The sequence below is a fragment of the Leuresthes tenuis genome, unplaced genomic scaffold (assembly GCF_036924035.1).
Source record: "Leuresthes tenuis unplaced genomic scaffold, fLeuTen1.0.hap1 SCAF_1, whole genome shotgun sequence".
Classification (NCBI taxonomy): Eukaryota; Metazoa; Chordata; class Actinopteri; order Atheriniformes; family Atherinopsidae; genus Leuresthes; species Leuresthes tenuis.
This window is the reverse complement of record NW_027325355.1, coordinates 380,273-400,002: the sequence shown is the minus strand read 5'-3', so window position 1 is coordinate 400,002 and position 19,730 is coordinate 380,273. Positions and strand designations below refer to the sequence as shown.

Here is a 19,730-nt window from a genome sequence, read left to right as displayed (position 1 = left end):
AGCAGCAGCAGCTGAAGATGACCAACTTCCTCATGTGTCACAGGGTGATCAGACGTTGCAACAAAAGACATGCAGGTTGTAGAGAGAAGAGAAAACGCTTACAGCACCTGGTATTCCCAAGCAGTCTCCCATTGAAGTACTAACCAGGCCCAACCCTCCTTAGCTTCCGAGATCAGACGAGGTCGGGCATATTCAGGGTGGTGTGGCCGTAAGGAACAATTTCTGTGACAAATGTGCATTATATAAGTACTGGAATCATACACTTCCTCTATGTAACCAGATAATTTCCGAGAAAGGCTCACTTGTTATGGGCACATCTTCTTCCCTGATGTGATCATTCTCTGCAGCTGAAACTGAGACTCTCAGATCACTTCGTGTCTGCCAACAAAGCAGCAGCAGCTGAAGATGACCAACTTCCTCATGTGTCACAGGGTGATCAGACGTTGCAACAAAAGACATGCAGGTGGTAGAGAGAAGAGAAAAAGCTTACAGCACCTGGTATTCCCAAGAGGTCTTCCATCCAAGTACTAACCAGGCCCAACCCTCCTTGGCTTCCAAGATCAGACGAGGTCGGGCATATTCAGGGTGGTGCGGCCGTAAGCAACAATAGCTGTGACAAATGTGCATTATATAGGTACTGGAATCATACACTTCTTCTATGTAACCAGATAATTGCAGAGAAAGGCTGACTTGTAGTGGGCACATCTTCTTCCCTGATGTGATTATTCTCTGCAGCTGAAACTGAGACTCTCAGATCACTTCGTGTCTAACAACAAAGAAGCAGCAGCTGCTGAAGATGACCAACTTTCTCATGTGTCACAGGATGATCAGACGTTGCAACAAAAGACATGCAGGTTGTAGAGAGAAGAGAAAATGCTTACAGCACCTGGTATTCCCAAGCAGTCTCCCATTAAAGTACTAACCAGGCCCAACCCTCCTTGGCTTCCGAGATCAGACGAGGTCGGGCATATTCAGGGTGGTGTGGCCGTAAGGAACAATTTCTGTGACAAATGTGCATTATATAAGTACTGGAATCATACACTTCCTCTATGTAACCAGATAATTTCCGAGAAAGGCTCACTTGTTATGGGCACATCTTCTTCCCTGATGTGATCATTCTCTGCAGCTGAAACTGAGACTCTCAGATCACTTCGTGTCTGCCAACAAAGCAGCAGCAGCTGAAGATGACCAACTTCCTCATGTGTCACAGGGTGATCAGACGTTGCAACAAAAGACATGCAGGTGGTAGAGAGAAGAGAAAAAGCTTACAGCACCTGGTATTCCCAAGAGGTCTTCCATCCAAGTACTAACCAGGCCCAACCCTCCTTGGCTTCCAAGATCAGACGAGGTCGGGCATATTCAGGGTGGTGCGGCCGTAAGCAACAATAGCTGTGACAAATGTGCATTATATAGGTACTGGAATCATACACTTCTTCTATGTAACCAGATAATTGCAGAGAAAGGCTGACTTGTAGTGGGCACATCTTCTTCCCTGATGTGATTATTCTCTGCAGCTGAAACTGAGACTCTCAGATCACTTCGTGTCTAACAACAAAGAAGCAGCAGCTGCTGAAGATGACCAACTTCCTCATGTGTCACAGGATGATCAGACGTTGCAACAAAAGACATGCAGGTGGTAGAGAGAAGAGAAGAAGCTTACAGCACCTGGTATTCCCAAGTAGTCTCCCATCCAAGTACTAAGCAGGCTCAACCCTGCTTGGCTTCCGAGATCAGACGAGGTCGGGCATGTTCAGGGTGGTGTGGCCGTAAGCAACAATGTCTCTGACAAATGTGCATTATATAGGTACTGGAATCATACGGTTCCTCTATGCAACCAGATAATTGCCGAGAAAGGCTGATAAGTAGTGGGCACATCTTCTTCCCTGACGTGATTATTCTCTCGAGCTGAAACTGAGACTCTCAGATCACTTTGTGTCTGCCAACAAAGCAGCAGAAGCTGAAGATGACCAACTTCCTCATGTGTCACAGGGTGATCAGACATTGCAACAAAAGACATGCAGGTGGTAGAGAGAAGAGAAAAAGCTTACAACACCTGGTATTCCGAAGAGGTCTTCCATCCAAGTACAAACCAGGCCCAACCCTGCTTGGCTTCCGAGATCAGACGAGGTCGGGCATGTTCAGGGTTGTGTGGCCGTAAGCAACAATGTCTCTGACAAATGTGCATTATATAGGTACTGGAATCATACGGTTCCTCTATGCACCCAGATAATTGCAGAGAAAGGCTGATGTGTAGCGGGCATATCATCTTCTCTGATGTGATCATTCTCTGCAACTGAAACTGAGACTCTCAGATCACTTCGTGTCAGCCAACAAAGCAGCAGCAGCTGAAGATGACCAACTTCCTCATGTGTCACAGGGTGATCAGACGTTGCAACAAAAGACATGCAGGTGGTAGAGAGAAGAGAAAAAGCTTACAGCACCTGGTATTCCCAAGAGGTCTTCCATCCAAGTACTAACCACGCCCAACCCTCCTTGGCTTCCAAGATCAGACGAGGTCGGGCATATTCAGGGTGGTGCGGCCGTAAGCAACAATAGCTGTGACAAATGTGCATTATATAGGTACTGGAATCATACACTTCTTCTATGTAACCAGATAATTGCAGAGAAAGGCTGACTTGTAGTGGGCACATCTTCTTCCCTGATGTGATTATTCTCTGCAGCTGAAACTGAGACTCTCAGATCACTTCGTGTCTGCCAACAAAGAAGCAGCAGCTGCTGAAGATGACCAACTTCCTCATGTGTCACAGGATGATCAGACGTTGCAAGAAAAGACATGCAGGTGGTAGAGAGAAGAGAAGAAGCTTACAGCACCTGGTATTCCCAAGCAGTCTCCCATCCAAGTACTAAGCAGGTTCAACCCTGCTTGGCTTCCGAGATCAGACGAGGTCGGGCATGTTCAGGGTGGTGTGGCCGTAAGCAACAATGTCTCTGACAAATGTGCATTATATAGGTACTGGAATCATACGGTTCCTCTATGCAACCAGATAATTGCCGAGAAAGGCTGATGTGTAGCGGGCATATCATCTTCTCTGATGTGATCATTCTCTTCAGCTGAAACTGAGACTCTCAGATCACTTCGTGTCTGCCAACAAAGCAGCAGAAGCTGAAGATGACCAACTTCCTCATGTGTCACAGGGTGATCAGACGTTGCAACAAAAGACATGCAGGTGGTAGAGAGAAGATAAAAAGCTTAAGGCACCTGGTATTCCCAAGCGGTCTACTATTCAAGCACTAACCAGGCGCAACCCTGCTTGGCTTCCGAGATCAGACGAGGTCGGGCTTATTCAGGGTGGTGTGGCCGTAAGCAACTATATCGGTGACAAATGTGCATTATATAGGTACTGGAATCATACACTTCCTCTGTGTAACCAGATAATTGCCGAAAAAGGCTGACTTGTAGTGGGTTCATCTTCCTCCTTGATGTGATTATTCTCTTCAGCTGAAACTGAGACTCTCAGATCACCTTGTGTCTATCAACAAAGCAGCAGCAGCTGAAGATGACCAACTTCTTCACGTGTCACAGGGTGATCAGACGTTGCAACAAAAGACATGCAGGTGGTAGAGAGAAGAGAAAAAGCTTACAGCACCTGGTATTCCCAAGCTGTCTCCCATCCAAGTACTAACCAGGTACAACCTTCTTGGTGTCCGAGATCAGACGAGGTCTGGCTTATTCAGGGTGGTGTGGCCGTAAGCAACAATGTCTCTGACAAATGTGCATTATATAGGTACTGGAATCATACGGTTCCTCTATGCACCCAGATAATTGCAGAGAAAGGCTGATGTGTAGCGGGCATATCATCTTCTCTGATGTGATCATTCTCTGCAACTGAAACTGAGACTCTCAGATCACTTCGTGTCAGCCAACAAAGCAGCAGCAGCTGAAGATGACCAACTTCCTCATGTGTCACAGGGTGATCAGACGTTGCAACAAAAGACATGCAGGTGGTAGAGAGAAGAGAAAAAGCTTACAGCACCTGGTATTCCCAAGAGGTCTTCCATCCAAGTACTAACCACGCCCAACCCTCCTTGGCTTCCAAGATCAGACGAGGTCGGGCATATTCAGGGTGGTGCGGCCGTAAGCAACAATAGCTGTGACAAATGTGCATTATATAGGTACTGGAATCATACACTTCTTCTATGTAACCAGATAATTGCAGAGAAAGGCTGACTTGTAGTGGGCACATCTTCTTCCCTGATGTGATTATTCTCTGCAGCTGAAACTGAGACTCTCAGATCACTTCGTGTCTGCCAACAAAGAAGCAGCAGCTGCTGAAGATGACCAACTTCCTCATGTGTCACAGGATGATCAGACGTTGCAAGAAAAGACATGCAGGTGGTAGAGAGAAGAGAAGAAGCTTACAGCACCTGGTATTCCCAAGCAGTCTCCCATCCAAGTACTAAGCAGGTTCAACCCTGCTTGGCTTCCGAGATCAGACGAGGTCGGGCATGTTCAGGGTGGTGTGGCCGTAAGCAACAATGTCTCTGACAAATGTGCATTATATAGGTACTGGAATCATACGGTTCCTCTATGCAACCAGATAATTGCCGAGAAAGGCTGATGTGTAGCGGGCATATCATCTTCTCTGATGTGATCATTCTCTTCAGCTGAAACTGAGACTCTCAGATCACTTCGTGTCTGCCAACAAAGCAGCAGAAGCTGAAGATGACCAACTTCCTCATGTGTCACAGGGTGATCAGACGTTGCAACAAAAGACATGCAGGTGGTAGAGAGAAGATAAAAAGCTTAAGGCACCTGGTATTCCCAAGCGGTCTACTATTCAAGCACTAACCAGGCGCAACCCTGCTTGGCTTCCGAGATCAGACGAGGTCGGGCTTATTCAGGGTGGTGTGGCCGTAAGCAACTATATCGGTGACAAATGTGCATTATATAGGTACTGGAATCATACACTTCCTCTGTGTAACCAGATAATTGCCGAAAAAGGCTGACTTGTAGTGGGTTCATCTTCCTCCTTGATGTGATTATTCTCTTCAGCTGAAACTGAGACTCTCAGATCACCTTGTGTCTATCAACAAAGCAGCAGCAGCTGAAGATGACCAACTTCTTCACGTGTCACAGGGTGATCAGACGTTGCAACAAAAGACATGCAGGTGGTAGAGAGAAGAGAAAAAGCTTACAGCACCTGGTATTCCCAAGCTGTCTCCCATCCAAGTACTAACCAGGTACAACCTTCTTGGTGTCCGAGATCAGACGAGGTCTGGCTTATTCAGGGTGGTGTGGCCGTAAGCAACAATGTCTCTGACAAATGTGCATTATATAGGTACTGGAATCATACGGTTCCTCTATGCAACCAGATAATTGCCGAGAAAGGCTGATGTGTAGCGGGCAAATCATCTTCTCTGATGTGATCATTCTCTGCAACTGAAACTGAGACTCTCAGATCACTTTGTGTCAGCCAACAAAGCAGGAGCAGCTGAAGATGACCAACTTCCTCATGTGTCACAGGGTGATCAGATGTTGCAACAAAAGACATGCAGGTTGTAGAGAGAAGAGAAAACACTTACAGCACCTGGTATTCCCAAGCAGTCTCCCATCCAAGTACTAAGCAGGCTCAACGCTGCTTGGCTTCCGAGATCAGACGAGGGCGGGTATGTTCAGGGTGGTGTGGCCGTAAGCAACAATGTGTCTGACAAAAGTGCATTATATTAGTACAGGAATCATACGGTTCCTCTATGTAACCAGATAATTGCTGAGAAAGGCTGATGTGTAGTGGGCACATCTTCTTCCCTGACGTGATTATTCTCTTCAGCTGAAACTGAGACTCTCAGATCACTTCGTGTCTTCCAACAAAGCAGCAGCAGCTGAAGATGACCAACTTCCTCATGTGTCACAGGGTGATCAGACGTTGCAACAAAAGACATGCAGGTTGTAGAGAGAAGAGAAAACGCTTACAGCACCTGGTATTCCCAAGCAGTCTCTCATCAAAGTACTAACCAGGCCCAACCCTCCTTGGCTTCTGAGATCAGACGAGGTCAGACATATTCAGGGTGGTTTGGCCGTAAGCAACAATCTCTGTGACAAATGTGCATTATATAGGCAATGGAATCATATGGTTCCTCTATGTAACAAGATAATTGCCAAAAAAAGGCTGATATATAGTGGGCACATCTTGTTCCCTGACGTGATAATTTTCTCCAGCTGAAAATGAGACTCTAAGATCACTTCGTGTCTGCCAACAAAGCAGCAGCAGCTGAAGATGACCAACTTCCTCATGTGTCACAGGGTGATCAGACGTTGCAACAAAAGACATGCAGGTGGTTGAGAGAAGAGAAAAAGCTTACAGCACCTGGTATTCCCAAGCGGTCTCCCATCCAAGTACTAACCAGGCCCAACCGTGCTTGGCTTCCAAGATCAGACGAGGTTGGGCATATTCAGGGTGGTGTGGCCGTAAGTAACAATGTCTGTGACAAATGTGCATTATATAGGTACTGGAATCATACGGTTCCTCTATGCAACCATATAATTGCCAAGAAAGGCTGATATGTAGTGGGCACATCTTGTTCCCTGACGTGATCATTTTCTCCAGCTGAAAATGAGACTCTAAGATCACTTCGTGTCTGCCAACAAAGCAGCAGAAAATGAAGATGACCAACTTCCTCATGTGTCACAGGGTGATCAGACGTTGCAACAAAAGACATGCAGGTGGTTGAGAGAAGAGAAAAAGCTTACATCACCTGATAATCCCAAGCGGTCTCCCATCCAAGTACTAACCAGGCCCAACCCTGCTTGGCTTCCGAGACCAGACGAGGTCAGGCATGTTCCGGGTGGTGTGGCCGTAAGCAGCAATGTCTCTGACAAATGTGCATTATATAGGTACTGGAATCATACGGTTCCTCTATGCAACCAGATAATTGCCGAGAAAAGCTGATGTGTAGCGGGTAAATCATCTTCTCTGATGTGATCATTCTCTGCAACTGAAACTGAGACTCTCAGATCACTTTGTGTCTGCCAACAAAGCAGCAGCAGCTGAAGATGACCAACTTCCTCATGTGTCACAGGGCGATCAGACGTTGCAACAAAAGACATGCAGGTGGTAGAGAGAAGAGAAAAAGCTTACAGCACCTGGTATTCCCAAGCGGTCTCTCATCAAAGTACTAACCAGGCCCAACCCTCCTTGGCTTCTGAGATCAAACGAGGTCAGACATATTCAGGGTGGTTTGGCCGTAAGCAACAATCTCTGTGACAAATGTGCATTATATAGGCAATGGAATCATATGGTTCCTCTATGTAACAAGATAATTGCCGAAAAAGGCTGATATATAGTGGGCACATCTTCTTCCCTGATGTGATTATTCTCTGCAGCTGAAACTGAGACTCTCAGATCACTTCGTGTCTGCCAACAAAGAAGCAGCAGCTGCTGAAGATGACCAACTTCCTCATGTGTCACAGGATGATCAGACGTTGCAAGAAAAGACATGCAGGTGGTAGAGAGAAGAGAAGAAGCTTACAGCACCTGGTATTCCCAAGCAGTCTCCCATCCAAGTACTAAGCAGGTTCAACCCTGCTTGGCTTCCGAGATCAGACGAGGTCGGGCATGTTCAGGGTGGTGTGGCCGTAAGCAACAATGTCTCTGACAAATGTGCATTATATAGGTACTGGAATCATACGGTTCCTCTATGCAACCAGATAATTGCCGAGAAAGGCTGATGTGTAGCGGGCATATCATCTTCTCTGATGTGATCATTCTCTTCAGCTGAAACTGAGACTCTCAGATCACTTCGTGTCTGCCAACAAAGCAGCAGAAGCTGAAGATGACCAACTTCCTCATGTGTCACAGGGTGATCAGACGTTGCAACAAAAGACATGCAGGTGGTAGAGAGAAGATAAAAAGCTTAAGGCACCTGGTATTCCCAAGCGGTCTACTATTCAAGCACTAACCAGGCGCAACCCTGCTTGGCTTCCGAGATCAGACGAGGTCGGGCTTATTCAGGGTGGTGTGGCCGTAAGCAACTATATCGGTGACAAATGTGCATTATATAGGTACTGGAATCATACACTTCCTCTGTGTAACCAGATAATTGCCGAAAAAGGCTGACTTGTAGTGGGTTCATCTTCCTCCTTGATGTGATTATTCTCTTCAGCTGAAACTGAGACTCTCAGATCACCTTGTGTCTATCAACAAAGCAGCAGCAGCTGAAGATGACCAACTTCTTCACGTGTCACAGGGTGATCAGACGTTGCAACAAAAGACATGCAGGTGGTAGAGAGAAGAGAAAAAGCTTACAGCACCTGGTATTCCCAAGCTGTCTCCCATCCAAGTACTAACCAGGTACAACCTTCTTGGTGTCCGAGATCAGACGAGGTCTGGCTTATTCAGGGTGGTGTGGCCGTAAGCAACAATGTCTCTGACAAATGTGCATTATATAGGTACTGGAATCATACGGTTCCTCTATGCAACCAGATAATTGCCGAGAAAGGCTGATGTGTAGCGGGCAAATCATCTTCTCTGATGTGATCATTCTCTGCAACTGAAACTGAGACTCTCAGATCACTTTGTGTCAGCCAACAAAGCAGGAGCAGCTGAAGATGACCAACTTCCTCATGTGTCACAGGGTGATCAGATGTTGCAACAAAAGACATGCAGGTTGTAGAGAGAAGAGAAAACACTTACAGCACCTGGTATTCCCAAGCAGTCTCCCATCCAAGTACTAAGCAGGCTCAACGCTGCTTGGCTTCCGAGATCAGACGAGGGCGGGTATGTTCAGGGTGGTGTGGCCGTAAGCAACAATGTGTCTGACAAAAGTGCATTATATTAGTACAGGAATCATACGGTTCCTCTATGTAACCAGATAATTGCTGAGAAAGGCTGATGTGTAGTGGGCACATCTTCTTCCCTGACGTGATTATTCTCTTCAGCTGAAACTGAGACTCTCAGATCACTTCGTGTCTTCCAACAAAGCAGCAGCAGCTGAAGATGACCAACTTCCTCATGTGTCACAGGGTGATCAGACGTTGCAACAAAAGACATGCAGGTTGTAGAGAGAAGAGAAAACGCTTACAGCACCTGGTATTCCCAAGCAGTCTCTCATCAAAGTACTAACCAGGCCCAACCCTCCTTGGCTTCTGAGATCAGACGAGGTCAGACATATTCAGGGTGGTTTGGCCGTAAGCAACAATCTCTGTGACAAATGTGCATTATATAGGCAATGGAATCATATGGTTACTCTATGTAACAAGATAATTGCCAAAAAAAGGCTGATATATAGTGGGCACATCTTGTTCCCTGACGTGATAATTTTCTCCAGCTGAAAATGAGACTCTAAGATCACTTCGTGTCTGCCAACAAAGCAGCAGCAGCTGAAGATGACCAACTTCCTCATGTGTCACAGGGTGATCAGACGTTGCAACAAAAGACATGCAGGTGGTTGAGAGAAGAGAAAAAGCTTACAGCACATGGTATTCCCAAGCGGTCTCCCATCCAAGTACTAACCAGGCCCAACCGTGCTTGGCTTCCAAGATCAGACGAGGTTGGGCATATTCAGGGTGGTGTGGCCGTAAGTAACAATGTCTGTGACAAATGTGCATTATATAGGTACTGGAATCATACGGTTCCTCTATGCAACCATATAATTGCCAAGAAAGGCTGATATGTAGTGGGCACATCTTGTTCCCTGACGTGATCATTTTCTCCAGCTGAAAATGAGACTCTAAGATCACTTCGTGTCTGCCAACAAAGCAGCAGAAAATGAAGATGACCAACTTCCTCATGTGTCACAGGGTGATCAGACGTTGCAACAAAAGACATGCAGGTGGTTGAGAGAAGAGAAAAAGCTTACATCACCTGATAATCCCAAGCGGTCTCCCATCCAAGTACTAACCAGGCCCAACCCTGCTTGGCTTCCGAGATCAGACGAGGTCAGGCATGTTCCGGGTGGTGTGGCCGTAAGCAGCAATGTCTCTGACAAATGTGCATTATATAGGTACTGGAATCATACGGTTCCTCTATGCAACCAGATAATTGCCGAGAAAAGCTGATGTGTAGCGGGTAAATCATCTTCTCTGATGTGATCATTCTCTGCAACTGAAACTGAGACTCTCAGATCACTTTGTGTCTGCCAACAAAGCAGCAGCAGCTGAAGATGACCAACTTCCTCATGTGTCACAGGGCGATCAGACGTTGCAACAAAAGACATGCAGGTGGTAGAGAGAAGAGAAAAAGCTTACAGCACCTGGTATTCCCAAGCGGTCTCTCATCAAAGTACTAACCAGGCCCAACCCTCCTTGGCTTCTGAGATCAAACGAGGTCAGACATATTCAGGGTGGTTTGGCCGTAAGCAACAATCTCTGTGACAAATGTGCATTATATAGGCAATGGAATCATATGGTTCCTCTATGTAACAAGATAATTGCCGAAAAAGGCTGATATATAGTGGGCACATCTTGTTCCCTGACGTGATAATTTTCTCCAGCTGAAAATGAGACTCTAAGATCACTTCGTGTCTGCCAACAAAGCAGCAGCAGCTGAAGATGACCAACTTCCTCATGTGTCACAGGGTGATCAGACGTTGCAACAAAAGACATGCAGGTGGTTGAGAGAAGAGAAAAAGCTTACAGCACCTGGTATTCCCAAGCGGTCTCCTATCCAAGTACTAACCAGGGCCAACCCTGCTTGGCTTCCAAGATCAGACGAGGTTGGGCATATTCCGGGTGGTGTGGCCGTAAGTAACAATGTTTGTGACAAATGTGCATTATATAGGTACTGGAATCATACGGTTCCTCTATGCAACCATATAATTGCCAAGAAAGGCTGATATGTAGTGGGCACATCTTGTTCCCTGACGTGATAATTTTCTCCAGCTGAAAATGAGACTTTAAGATCACTTCGTGTCTGCCAACAAAGCAGCAGAAAATGAAGATGACCAACTTCCTCATGTGTCACAGGGTGATCAGACGTTGCAACAAAAGACATGCAGGTGGTTGAGAGAAGAGAAAAAGCTTACAGCACCTGATAATCCCAAGCGGTCTCCCATCCAAGTACTAACCAGGCACAACCCTGCTTGGCTTTCGAGATCAGACGAGGTCGGGCATATTCAGGGTGGTGTGGCCGTAAGCAACAATGTCTCTGACAAATGTAAATTGTATAGGTACTGGAATCATACGTTTCCTCTATATAACCAGATAATTGCAGAGAAAGGCTGATAAATAGTGGACACATCTTCTTCCCTGACGTGATTATTCTCTCCAGCTGAAAATGAGACTCTCAGATCACTTCGTGTCTGCCAACAAAGCAGCAGCAGCTGAAGATGACCAACTTCCTCATGTGTCACAGGGCGATCAGACGTTGCAACAAAATACATGCAGGTGGTAGAGAGAAGAGAAAAAGATTACATCACCTGGTATTCCCAAGCGGTGTCCCATCAAAGTACTAACCAGAACCAGCCCTCCTTGGCTTCCGAGATCAGACAAGGTCAGACATATTCAGGGTGGTTTGTCCGTAAGTAACAATCTCTGTGACAAATGTGCATTATATAGGCAATGGAATCATACACTTCCTCTATGTAACCAGATAATTGCCGAGAAAGGCTGATATGTAGTGGGCACATCTTCTTCCCTGACGTGATAATTCTCTCCAGCTGAAAATGAGACTCTCAGATCACTTTGTGTCTGCCAACAAAGCAGCAGCAGCTGAAGATGACCAACTTCCTCATGTGTCACAGGGTGATCAGACGTTGCAACAAAAGACATGCAGGTGGTAGAGAGAAGAGAAAAAGCTTACAGCACCTGGTATTCCCAAGCAGTCTTCCATCCAAGTACTAACCAGGCCCAAACCTGCTTGACTTCCAAGATCAGACAAGGTCGGGCTTATTCAGGGTGGTGTGGCCGTAAGCAACAATATCTGTGACAAATGTGCATTATATAGGTACTGGAATCATACACTTCCTCTATGTAACCAGATAATTGCCCAGAAAGGCTGACTTGTAGTGGGCACATCTTCTTCCCTGATGTGATTATTCTCTGCAGCTGAAATTGACACTCTCAGATCACTTCGTGTCTGCCAACAAAGACGCAAAAGCAGCTGAAGATGACCAACTTCCTCATGTGTCACAGGAGGATCAGACGTTGCCACAAAAGACATGAAGGTGGTAGAGAGTAGAGAAGAAGCTTACAGCACCTGGTATTCCCAAGTGGTCTCCTATGCAAGTACTAACCAGGCCCAACCCTGCTTGGCTTCCAAGATCAGACGAGGTCAGGCATGTTCCGGGTGGTGTGGCCGTAAGCAGCAATGTCTCTGACAAATGTGCATTATATAGGTACTGGAATCATACGGTTCCTCTATGCAACCAGATAATTGCCGAGAAAGGCTGATGTGTAGCGGGTAAATCATCTTCTCTGATGTGATCATTCTCTGCAACTGAAACTGAGACTCTCAGATCACTTCATGTCTGCCAACAAAGCAGCAGCAGCTGAAGATGACCAACTTCCTCATGTGTCACAGGGTGATCAGACGTTGCAACAAAAGACATGCAGGTGGTTGAGAGAAGAGAAAAAGCTTACAGCACCTGGTATTCCCAAGCGGTCTCCCATCCAAGTACTAACCAGGCCCAACCCTCCTTGGCTTCCAAGATCAGACGAGGTTGGGCATATTCCGGGTGGTGTGGCCGTAAGTAACAATGTTTGTGACAAATGTGCATTATATAGGTACTGGAATCATACGGTTCCTCTATGCAACCATATAATTGCCAAGAAAGGCTGATATGTAGTGGGCACATCTTGTTCCCTGACGTGATAATTTTCTCCAGCTGAAAATGAGACTTTAAGATCACTTCGTGTCTGCCAACAAAGCAGCAGAAAATGAAGATGACCAACTTCCTCATGTGTCACAGGGTGATCAGACGTTGCAACAAAAGACATGCAGGTGGTTGAGAGAAGAGAAAAAGCTTACAGCACCTGATAATCCCAAGCGGTCTCCCATCCAAGTACTAACCAGGCACAACCCTGCTTGGCTTTCGAGATCAGACGAGGTCGGGCATATTCAGGGTGGTGTGGCCGTAAGCAACAATGTCTCTGACAAATGTAAATTGTATAGGTACTGGAATCATACGTTTCCTCTATATAACCAGATAATTGCAGAGAAAGGCTGATAAATAGTGGACACATCTTCTTCCCTGACGTGATTATTCTCTCCAGCTGAAAATGAGACTCTCAGATCACTTCGTGTCTGCCAACAAAGCAGCAGCAGCTGAAGATGACCAACTTCCTCATGTGTCACAGGGCGATCAGACCTTGCAACAAAATACATGCAGGTGGTAGAGAGAAGAGAAAAAGCTTACAGCACCTGGCATTCCCAAGGGGTCTCCCATTCAAGTACTAACCAGGCCCAACCCTGCTTGGGTTCCGAGATCAGTCGAGGTCAGGCATATTCAGGGTGGTGTGGCCGTAAGTAACAATGTCTGTGAAAAATGTGCATTATATAGGTACTGGAATAATACAGTTCCTCTATGTAACCAGATAATTGCAGAGAAAGGCTAACTTGTTGTGGGCACATCTTCTTCCTTGATGTGATTATTCTCTGCAGCTGAAACTGAGACTCTCAGATCACTTCGTGTCTGCTAACAAAGCAGCAGCAGCTGAAGATGACCAACTTCCTCATGTGTCACAGGGCGATCAGACATTGCAACAAAAGACATGTAGGTGGTAGAGAGAAGAGAAAAAGCTTACAGCACCTGGTATTCCCAAGCGGTGTCCCATCAAAGTACTAACCAGAACCAGCCCTCCTTGGCTTCCGAGATCAGACAAGGTCAGACATATTCAGGGTGGTTTGTCCGTAAGTAACAATCTCTGTGACAAATGTGCACTATATAGGCAATGGAATCATACACTTCCTCTATGTAACCAGATAATTGCCGAGAAAGGCTGATATGTAGTGGGCACATCTTCTTCCCTGACGTGATAATTCTCTCCAGCTGAAAATGAGACTCTCAGATCACTTTGTGTCTGCCAACAAAGCAGCAGCAGCTGAAGATGACCAACTTCCTCATGTGTCACAGGGTGATCAGACGTTGCAACAAAAGACATGCAGGTGGTAGAGAGAAGAGAAAAAGCTTACAGCACCTGGTATTCCCAAGCAGTCTCCCATCCAAGTACTAACGAGGCCCAAACCTGCTTGACTTCCAAGATCAGACAAGGTCGGGCTTATTCAGGGTGGTGTGGCCGTAAGCAACAATATCTGTGACAAATGTGCATTATATAGGCAATGGAATCATACACTTCCTCTATGTAACCAGATAATTGCCGAGAAAGGCTGACTTGTAGTGGGCACATCTTCTTCCCTGATGTGATTATTCTCTGCAGCTGAAATTGACACTCTCAGATCACTTCGTGTCTGCCAACAAAGACGCAGCAGCAGCTGAAGATGACCAACTTCCTCATGTGTCACAGGAGGATCAGACGTTGCCACAAAAGACATGAAGGTGGTAGAGAGTAGAGAAGAAGCTTACAGCACCTGGTATTCCCAAGTGGTCTCCCATGCAAGTACTAACCAGGCCCAACCCTGCTTGGCTTCCAAGATCAGACGAGGTCAGGCATGTTCCGGGTGGTGTGGCCGTAAGCAGCAATGTCTCTGACAAATGTGCATTATATAGGTACTGGAATCATACGGTTCCTCTATGCACCCAGATAATTGCAGAGAAAGGCTGATGTGTAGCGGGCATATCATCTTCTCTGATGTGATCATTCTCTGCAACTGAAACTGAGACTCTCAGATCACTTCGTGTCAGCCAACAAAGCAGCAGCAGCTGAAGATGACCAACTTCCTCATGTGTCACAGGGTGATCAGACGTTGCAACAAAAGACATGCAGGTGGTAGAGAGAAGAGAAAAAGCTTACAGCACCTGGTATTCCCAAGAGGTCTTCCATCCAAGTACTAACCACGCCCAACCCTCCTTGGCTTCCAAGATCAGACGAGATCGGGCATATTCAGGGTGGTTTGGCCGTAAGCAACAATCTCTGTGACAAATGTGCATTATATAGGCAATGGAATCATATGGTTCCTCTATGTAACAAGATAATTGCCAAAAAAAGGCTGATATATAGTGGGCACATCTTGTTCCCTGACGTGATAATTTTCTCCAGCTGAAAATGAGACTCTAAGATCACTTCGTGTCTGCCAACAAAGCAGCAGCAGCTGAAGATGACCAACTTCCTCATGTGTCACAGGGTGATCAGACGTTGCAACAAAAGACATGCAGGTGGTTGAGAGAAGAGAAAAAGCTTACAGCACCTGGTATTCCCAAGCAGTCTTCCATCCAAGTACTAACCAGGCCCAAACCTGCTTGACTTCCAAGATCAGACAAGGTCGGGCTTATTCAGGGTGGTGTGGCCGTAAGCAACAATATCTGTGACAAATGTGCATTATATAGGTACTGGAATCATACACTTCCTCTATGTAACCAGATAATTGCCCAGAAAGGCTGACTTGTAGTGGGCACATCTTCTTCCCTGATGTGATTATTCTCTGCAGCTGAAATTGACACTCTCAGATCACTTCGTGTCTGCCAACAAAGACGCAAAAGCAGCTGAAGATGACCAACTTCCTCATGTGTCACAGGAGGATCAGACGTTGCCACAAAACACATGAAGGTGGTAGAGAGTAGAGAAGAAGCTTACAGCACCTGGTATTCCCAAGTGGTCTCCTATGCAAGTACTAACCAGGCCCAACCCTGCTTGGCTTCCAAGATCAGACGAGGTCAGGCATGTTCCGGGTGGTGTGGCCGTAAGCAGCAATGTCTCTGACAAATGTGCATTATATAGGTACTGGAATCATACGGTTCCTCTATGCAACCAGATAATTGCCGAGAAAGGCTGATGTGTAGCGGGTAAATCATCTTCTCTGATGTGATCATTCTCTGCAACTGAAACTGAGACTCTCAGATCACTTCATGTCTGCCAACAAAGCAGCAGCAGCTGAAGATGACCAACTTCCTCATGTGTCACAGGGTGATCAGACGTTGCAACAAAAGACATGCAGGTGGTTGAGAGAAGAGAAAAAGCTTACAGCACCTGGTATTCCCAAGCGGTCTCCCATCCAAGTACTAACCAGGCCCAACCCTGCTTGGCTTCCAAGATCAGACGAGGTTGGGCATATTCCGGGTGGTGTGGCCGTAAGTAACAATGTTTGTGACAAATGTGCATTATATAGGTACTGGAATCATACGGTTCCTCTATGCAACCATATAATTGCCAAGAAAGGCTGATATGTAGTGGGCACATCTTGTTCCCTGACGTGATAATTTTCTCCAGCTGAAAATGAGACTTTAAGATCACTTCGTGTCTGCCAACAAAGCAGCAGAAAATGAAGATGACCAACTTCCTCATGTGTCACAGGGTGATCAGACGTTGCAACAAAAGACATGCAGGTGGTTGAGAGAAGAGAAAAAGCTTACAGCACCTGATAATCCCAAGCGGTCTCCCATCCAAGTACTAACCAGGCACAACCCTGCTTGGCTTTCGAGATCAGACGAGGTCGGGCATATTCAGGGTGGTGTGGCCGTAAGCAACAATGTCTCTGACAAATGTAAATTGTATAGGTACTGGAATCATACGTTTCCTCTATATAACCAGATAATTGCAGAGAAAGGCTGATAAATAGTGGACACATCTTCTTCCCTGACGTGATTATTCTCTCCAGCTGAAAATGAGACTCTCAGATCACTTCGTGTCTGCCAACAAAGCAGCAGCAGCTGAAGATGACCAACTTCCTCATGTGTCACAGGGCGATCAGACCTTGCAACAAAATACATGCAGGTGGTAGAGAGAAGAGAAAAAGCTTACAGCACCTGGCATTCCCAAGGGGTCTCCCATTCAAGTACTAACCAGGCCCAACCCTGCTTGGGTTCCGAGATCAGTCGAGGTCGGGCATATTCAGGGTGGTGTGGCCGTAAGTAACAATGTCTGTGAAAAATGTGCATTATATAGGTACTGGAATAATACAGTTCCTCTATGTAACCAGATAATTGCAGAGAAAGGCTAACTTGTTGTGGGCACATCTTCTTCCTTGATGTGATTATTCTCTGCAGCTGAAACTGAGACTCTCAGATCACTTCGTGTCTGCTAACAAAGCAGCAGCAGCTGAAGATGACCAACTTCCTCATGTGTCACAGGGCGATCAGACATTGCAACAAAAGACATGTAGGTGGTAGAGAGAAGAGAAAAAGCTTACAGCACCTGGTATTCCCAAGCGGTGTCCCATCAAAGTACTAACCAGAACCAGCCCTCCTTGGCTTCCGAGATCAGACAAGGTCAGACATATTCAGGGTGGTTTGTCCGTAAGTAACAATCTCTGTGACAAATGTGCACTATATAGGCAATGGAATCATACACTTCCTCTATGTAACCGAATAATTGCCGAGAAAGGCTGATATGTAGTGGGCACATCTTCTTCCCTGACGTGATAATTCTCTCCAGCTGAAAATGAGACTCTCAGATCACTTTGTGTCTGCCAACAAAGCAGCAGCAGCTGAAGATGACCAACTTCCTCATGTGTCACAGGGTGATCAGACGTTGCAACAAAAGACATGCAGGTGGTAGAGAGAAGAGAAAAAGCTTACAGCACCTGGTATTCCCAAGCAGTCTCCCATCCAAGTACTAACGAGGCCCAAACCTGCTTGACTTCCAAGATCAGACAAGGTCGGGCTTATTCAGGGTGGTGTGGCCGTAAGCAACAATATCTGTGACAAATGTGCATTATATAGGCAATGGAATCATACACTTCCTCTATGTAACCAGATAATTGCCCAGAAAGGCTGACTTGTAGTGGGCACATCTTCTTCCCTGATGTGATTATTCTCTGCAGCTGAAATTGACACTCTCAGATCACTTCGTGTCTGCCAACAAAGACGCAGCAGCAGCTGAAGATGACCAACTTCCTCATGTGTCACAGGAGGATCAGACGTTGCCACAAAAGACATGAAGGTGGTAGAGAGTAGAGAAGAAGCTTACAGCACCTGGTATTCCCAAGTGGTCTCCCATGCAAGTACTAACCAGGCCCAACCCTGCTTGGCTTCCAAGATCAGACGAGGTCAGGCATGTTCCGGGTGGTGTGGCCGTAAGCAGCAATGTCTCTGACAAATGTGCATTATATAGGTACTGGAATCATACGGTTCCTCTATGCAACCAGATAATTGCAGAGAAAGGCTGATGTGTAGCGGGTAAATCATCTTCTCTGATGTGATCATTCTCTGCAACTGAAACTGAGACTCTCAGATCACTTCATGTCTGCCAACAAAGCAGCAGCAGCTGAAGATGACCAACTTCCTCATGTGTCACAGGGTGGTCAGACGTTGCAACAAAATACATGCAGGTGGTTGAGAGAAGAGAAAAAGCTTACAGCACCTGGTATTCCCAAGTTGTCTCCAATTCAAGTACTAACAAGGCCCAACCCTGCTTGGCTTCCAAGATCAGACGAGCTCGGGCATGTTCAGGGTGGTGTGGCCGTAAGCAACAATGTCTGTGACAAATGTGCATTATATAGGTACTGGAATCATACGGTTCCTCTATGCAACCAGATAATTGCCGAGAAAGGCTGACTTGTTATGGGCACATCTTCTTCCCTGATGTGATTATTCTCTGCAGCTGAAACTGAGACTCTCAGATCACTTTGTGTCTGCCAACAAAGCAGCAGCAGCTGAAGATGACCAACTTCCTCATGTGTCACAGGGTGATCAGATGTTACAACAAAAGACATGCAGGTGGTAGAGAGAAGAGAAAAAGCTTACAGCACCTGGTATTCCCAAGCAGTCTCCCACCCAAGTACTAACCAGGCACAACCCTGCTTGGCTTCCGAGATCAGACGAGGTCGGGCATATTATATTCAGGGTGGTGTGGCCGTAAGCGACAATCTCTGTGACAAATGTGTATTATATAGGTACTGGAATCATACACTTCCTCTATGTAACCAGATAATTGCCGAGAAAGGCTGACTCTTAGTGGTTACATCTTCCTTCTTGATGTGATCATTCTCTTCAGCTGAAACTGAGACTCTCAGATCACTTCGTGTCTGCCAACAAAGCAGCAGAAGCTGAAGATGACCAACTTCCTCATGTGTCACAGGGTGATCAGACATTGCAACAAAAGACATGCAGGTTGTAGAGAGAAGAGAAAAAGCTTACAGCACCTGGTATTCGCAAGCAGTCTCCCATTCAAGAACTAACCAGGCCCAACCCTGCTTGGCTTCCGAGATCAGACGAGGTCGAGCTTATTCAGGGTGGTGTGGCTGTAAGCAACAATATCTGGTACAAATGTGTATTATATAGGTACTGGAATCATACACTTCCTCTATGTAACCAGATAATTGCCGAGAAAGGCTGACTCTTAGTGGGCACATCTTCCTCCTTGATGTGATTATTCTCTGGAGCTGAAACTGAGACTCTCAGATCACTTCATGTCTGCCAACAAAGCAGCAGCAGCAGCTGAAGATGATCAACTTCCTCATGTGTCACAGGGTGATCAGACGTTGCAACAAAAGACATGCAGGTTGTAGAGAGAAGAGAAAAAGCTTACAGCAAATGGTATTTTCAAGCGGTCTCCCACCCAAGTACTAACCAGAACCAACCCTGCTTGGCTTCCGAGATCAGACGAGGTCAGGCATATTGAGGGTGGTGTGGCCGTAAGCAACAATGTCTGTGACAAATGTGCATTATATAAGTACAGGAATCATACGGTTCCTCTATGTAACCAGATAATTGCTGAGAAA

General features: G+C 46.2%; 2 non-coding genes and 43 pseudogenes across 2 annotated transcripts; all 45 read right to left on the bottom strand.

Moving 5' to 3' along the window:
- Nucleotides 1-95: 95 nt before the first annotated feature.
- Nucleotides 96-214, bottom strand: LOC140312899 (5S ribosomal RNA; annotated as a pseudogene).
- Nucleotides 215-483: 269 nt separating this feature from the next.
- Nucleotides 484-602, bottom strand: LOC140311442 (5S ribosomal RNA; annotated as a pseudogene).
- A 272-nt stretch (nucleotides 603-874) lies between these two features.
- Nucleotides 875-993, bottom strand: LOC140269432 (5S ribosomal RNA; annotated as a pseudogene).
- Nucleotides 994-1,262: 269 nt separating this feature from the next.
- LOC140311435 (5S ribosomal RNA) lies at nucleotides 1,263-1,381 on the bottom strand (annotated as a pseudogene).
- A 272-nt stretch (nucleotides 1,382-1,653) lies between these two features.
- Nucleotides 1,654-1,772, bottom strand: LOC140301168 (5S ribosomal RNA; annotated as a pseudogene).
- A 269-nt stretch (nucleotides 1,773-2,041) lies between these two features.
- Nucleotides 2,042-2,160, bottom strand: LOC140275832 (5S ribosomal RNA; annotated as a pseudogene).
- A 269-nt stretch (nucleotides 2,161-2,429) lies between these two features.
- Nucleotides 2,430-2,548, bottom strand: LOC140289428 (5S ribosomal RNA; annotated as a pseudogene).
- Nucleotides 2,549-2,820: 272 nt separating this feature from the next.
- LOC140314627 (5S ribosomal RNA) lies at nucleotides 2,821-2,939 on the bottom strand (annotated as a pseudogene).
- A 269-nt stretch (nucleotides 2,940-3,208) lies between these two features.
- Nucleotides 3,209-3,327, bottom strand: LOC140296011 (5S ribosomal RNA; annotated as a pseudogene).
- A 656-nt stretch (nucleotides 3,328-3,983) lies between these two features.
- Nucleotides 3,984-4,102, bottom strand: LOC140289427 (5S ribosomal RNA; annotated as a pseudogene).
- A 272-nt stretch (nucleotides 4,103-4,374) lies between these two features.
- Nucleotides 4,375-4,493, bottom strand: LOC140314621 (5S ribosomal RNA; annotated as a pseudogene).
- Nucleotides 4,494-4,762: 269 nt separating this feature from the next.
- On the bottom strand, nucleotides 4,763-4,881 carry LOC140296010 (5S ribosomal RNA; annotated as a pseudogene).
- Nucleotides 4,882-5,537: 656 nt separating this feature from the next.
- Nucleotides 5,538-5,656, bottom strand: LOC140294555 (5S ribosomal RNA; annotated as a pseudogene).
- Nucleotides 5,657-5,925: 269 nt separating this feature from the next.
- On the bottom strand, nucleotides 5,926-6,044 carry LOC140290688 (5S ribosomal RNA; annotated as a pseudogene).
- Nucleotides 6,045-6,314: 270 nt separating this feature from the next.
- LOC140298795 (5S ribosomal RNA) lies at nucleotides 6,315-6,433 on the bottom strand. The gene has a single exon (XR_011914403.1). It is a non-coding gene; the product is annotated as a 5S ribosomal RNA (ribosomal RNA).
- Nucleotides 6,434-6,702: 269 nt separating this feature from the next.
- Nucleotides 6,703-6,821, bottom strand: LOC140272356 (5S ribosomal RNA; annotated as a pseudogene).
- Nucleotides 6,822-7,090: 269 nt separating this feature from the next.
- Nucleotides 7,091-7,209, bottom strand: LOC140273301 (5S ribosomal RNA; annotated as a pseudogene).
- Nucleotides 7,210-7,481: 272 nt separating this feature from the next.
- LOC140314618 (5S ribosomal RNA) lies at nucleotides 7,482-7,600 on the bottom strand (annotated as a pseudogene).
- A 269-nt stretch (nucleotides 7,601-7,869) lies between these two features.
- LOC140296009 (5S ribosomal RNA) lies at nucleotides 7,870-7,988 on the bottom strand (annotated as a pseudogene).
- Nucleotides 7,989-8,644: 656 nt separating this feature from the next.
- LOC140294554 (5S ribosomal RNA) lies at nucleotides 8,645-8,763 on the bottom strand (annotated as a pseudogene).
- Nucleotides 8,764-9,032: 269 nt separating this feature from the next.
- Nucleotides 9,033-9,151, bottom strand: LOC140290687 (5S ribosomal RNA; annotated as a pseudogene).
- Nucleotides 9,152-9,421: 270 nt separating this feature from the next.
- Nucleotides 9,422-9,540, bottom strand: LOC140310417 (5S ribosomal RNA; annotated as a pseudogene).
- A 269-nt stretch (nucleotides 9,541-9,809) lies between these two features.
- On the bottom strand, nucleotides 9,810-9,928 carry LOC140288713 (5S ribosomal RNA; annotated as a pseudogene).
- A 269-nt stretch (nucleotides 9,929-10,197) lies between these two features.
- On the bottom strand, nucleotides 10,198-10,316 carry LOC140273295 (5S ribosomal RNA; annotated as a pseudogene).
- A 269-nt stretch (nucleotides 10,317-10,585) lies between these two features.
- Nucleotides 10,586-10,704, bottom strand: LOC140284643 (5S ribosomal RNA; annotated as a pseudogene).
- A 269-nt stretch (nucleotides 10,705-10,973) lies between these two features.
- LOC140271753 (5S ribosomal RNA) lies at nucleotides 10,974-11,092 on the bottom strand (annotated as a pseudogene).
- A 657-nt stretch (nucleotides 11,093-11,749) lies between these two features.
- LOC140289263 (5S ribosomal RNA) lies at nucleotides 11,750-11,868 on the bottom strand (annotated as a pseudogene).
- Nucleotides 11,869-12,140: 272 nt separating this feature from the next.
- LOC140278333 (5S ribosomal RNA) lies at nucleotides 12,141-12,259 on the bottom strand (annotated as a pseudogene).
- Nucleotides 12,260-12,528: 269 nt separating this feature from the next.
- LOC140312860 (5S ribosomal RNA) lies at nucleotides 12,529-12,647 on the bottom strand (annotated as a pseudogene).
- Nucleotides 12,648-12,916: 269 nt separating this feature from the next.
- On the bottom strand, nucleotides 12,917-13,035 carry LOC140271749 (5S ribosomal RNA; annotated as a pseudogene).
- Nucleotides 13,036-13,304: 269 nt separating this feature from the next.
- LOC140271623 (5S ribosomal RNA) lies at nucleotides 13,305-13,423 on the bottom strand (annotated as a pseudogene).
- A 657-nt stretch (nucleotides 13,424-14,080) lies between these two features.
- On the bottom strand, nucleotides 14,081-14,199 carry LOC140293153 (5S ribosomal RNA; annotated as a pseudogene).
- Nucleotides 14,200-14,471: 272 nt separating this feature from the next.
- LOC140303313 (5S ribosomal RNA) lies at nucleotides 14,472-14,590 on the bottom strand (annotated as a pseudogene).
- Nucleotides 14,591-14,859: 269 nt separating this feature from the next.
- On the bottom strand, nucleotides 14,860-14,978 carry LOC140302421 (5S ribosomal RNA; annotated as a pseudogene).
- Nucleotides 14,979-15,248: 270 nt separating this feature from the next.
- Nucleotides 15,249-15,367, bottom strand: LOC140289262 (5S ribosomal RNA; annotated as a pseudogene).
- A 272-nt stretch (nucleotides 15,368-15,639) lies between these two features.
- On the bottom strand, nucleotides 15,640-15,758 carry LOC140278327 (5S ribosomal RNA; annotated as a pseudogene).
- A 269-nt stretch (nucleotides 15,759-16,027) lies between these two features.
- LOC140298940 (5S ribosomal RNA) lies at nucleotides 16,028-16,146 on the bottom strand. Its single transcript, XR_011914535.1, has one exon. It is a non-coding gene; the product is annotated as a 5S ribosomal RNA (ribosomal RNA).
- Nucleotides 16,147-16,415: 269 nt separating this feature from the next.
- On the bottom strand, nucleotides 16,416-16,534 carry LOC140271742 (5S ribosomal RNA; annotated as a pseudogene).
- Nucleotides 16,535-16,803: 269 nt separating this feature from the next.
- Nucleotides 16,804-16,922, bottom strand: LOC140307282 (5S ribosomal RNA; annotated as a pseudogene).
- Nucleotides 16,923-17,579: 657 nt separating this feature from the next.
- On the bottom strand, nucleotides 17,580-17,698 carry LOC140293152 (5S ribosomal RNA; annotated as a pseudogene).
- A 272-nt stretch (nucleotides 17,699-17,970) lies between these two features.
- LOC140303309 (5S ribosomal RNA) lies at nucleotides 17,971-18,089 on the bottom strand (annotated as a pseudogene).
- A 269-nt stretch (nucleotides 18,090-18,358) lies between these two features.
- Nucleotides 18,359-18,477, bottom strand: LOC140313836 (5S ribosomal RNA; annotated as a pseudogene).
- A 269-nt stretch (nucleotides 18,478-18,746) lies between these two features.
- Nucleotides 18,747-18,870, bottom strand: LOC140268328 (5S ribosomal RNA; annotated as a pseudogene).
- A 269-nt stretch (nucleotides 18,871-19,139) lies between these two features.
- Nucleotides 19,140-19,258, bottom strand: LOC140277021 (5S ribosomal RNA; annotated as a pseudogene).
- Nucleotides 19,259-19,530: 272 nt separating this feature from the next.
- LOC140295388 (5S ribosomal RNA) lies at nucleotides 19,531-19,649 on the bottom strand (annotated as a pseudogene).
- Nucleotides 19,650-19,730: the final 81 nt, after the last annotated feature.